This window comes from Dendrobates tinctorius, unplaced genomic scaffold (assembly GCF_039654945.1).
Source record: "Dendrobates tinctorius isolate UK_male_01 unplaced genomic scaffold, ASM3965494v1 ptg000019l, whole genome shotgun sequence".
NCBI classification, from domain to species: Eukaryota; Metazoa; Chordata; class Amphibia; order Anura; family Dendrobatidae; genus Dendrobates; species Dendrobates tinctorius.
The window spans coordinates 36,663,163-36,665,447 of record NW_027361687.1 but is presented as its reverse complement, the minus strand read 5'-3'; positions in this window follow the sequence as shown (position 1 = coordinate 36,665,447).

Genomic DNA, 2,285 nt, shown 5'->3' with positions numbered 1-2,285 from the left:
TGATGGTGTCATAATCATTTGATTATGTCATAATCATTTGATGTCATAATCATTTTGTTGATGTCATAATCATTTGATGATGTCATAATCATTAGATGATGTCATAATCATTTTTTGATGTCATAGTCATTTGATGATGTCATAATCATTTGATGTCATATTCATTGCATGATGTCATAATCATTTTGTTGATGTCATAATCATTTGACGATGTCATAATCATTAGATGATGTCATAATCATTAGATGATGTCATAATCATTTTGTTGATGTCATAGTCATTTGATGATGTCATAATCATTTGATGTTATATTCATTGCATGATGTCATAATCATTTTGTTGATGTCATAATGATTTGATGATGTCATAATCATTTGATGTCATAATCATTGGATGATGTCATAATCATTTTGTTGATGTCATAATCATTTGATGATGTCATAATCATTTGATGATGTCATAATCATTTTGTTGATGTCATAATCATTTGATGATGTCATAATCATTTGATGTCATAATCATTTTGTTGATGTCATAATCATTTGATGTCATAATCATTTGATGATGTCATAATCATTTGATGTCATAATCATTGGATGATGTCATAATCATTTTGTTGATGTCATAATCATTTGATGATGTCATAATCATTAGATGATGTCATAATCATTTTGTTGATGTCATAGTCATTTGATGATGTCATAATCATTTGATTTTGTCATAATCATTTGATGTCATAATCATTTTGTTGATGTCATAATCATTTGATGATGTCATAATCATTAGATGATGTCATAATCATTTTGTTGATGTCATAGTCATTTGATGATGTCATAATCATTTGATGTCATATTCATTGCATGATGTCATAATCATTTTGTTGATGTCATAATGATTTGATGATGTCATAATCATTTGATATCATAATCATTGGATGATATCATAATCATTTTGTTGATGTCATAATCATTTGATGATGTCATAATCATTAGATGATGTCATAATCATTTTGTTGATGTCATAATCATTTGATGATGTCATAATCATTAGATGATGTCATAATCATTTTGTTGATGTCATAATCATTTGATGATGTCATAATCATTTGATGTCATAATCATTTGATGATGTCATAATCATTTGATGTCATAATCATTGGATGATGTCATAATCATTTTGTTGATGTCATAATCATTTGATGATGTCATAATCATTAGATGATGTCATAATCATTTTGTTGATGTCATAGTCATTTGATGATGTCATAATCATTTGATGTCATATTCATTGCATGATGTCATAATCATTTTGTTGATGTCATAATGATTTGATGATGTCATAATCATTTGATGTCATAATCATTGGATGATGTCATAATCATTTTGTTGATGTCATAATCATTTGATGATGTCATAATCATTAGATGATGTCATAATCATTTTGTTGATGTCATAATCATTTGATGATGTCATAATAATTTGATGTCATAATCATTTGATGATGTCATAATCATTTGATGTCATAATCATTGGATGATGTCATAATCATTTTGTTGATGTCATAATCATTTGATGATGTCGTAATCATTAGATGATGTCATAATCATTTGATGTCATAATCATTGGATGATGTCATAATCATTTTGTTGATGTCATAATCATTTGATGATGTCATAATCATTTGATGTCATAAACATTGGATGATGTCAAAATCATTTGATGATGTCATAATCATTTTGTTGATGTCATAATCATTTGATGATGTCATAATCATTTGATGTCATAATCATTGGATAATGTCATAATCATTTTGTTGATGTCATAATCATTACATGATGTCATAATTATTTTGTTGATGTCATAATCATTTTGTTGATGTCATAATCATTTGATTATGTCATAATCATTTGATGTCATAATCATTGGATGATGTCATAATCATTTTGTTGATGTCATAATCATTTGATGATGTCGTAATCATTAGATGATGTCATAATCATTTGATGTCATAATCATTGGATGATGTCATAATCATTTTGTTGATGTCATAATCATTTCATGATGTCATAATCATTTGATGTCATAATCATTGGATGATGTCAAAATCATTTGATGATGTCATAATCATTTTGTTGATGTCATAATCATTTGATGATGCCATAATCATTTTGTTGATGTCATAATCATTTGATGATGTCATAATCATTAGATGATGTCATAATCATTTTGATGATGTCATAATCATTTGATGATGTCATAATCATTAGATGATATCATAATGATTTT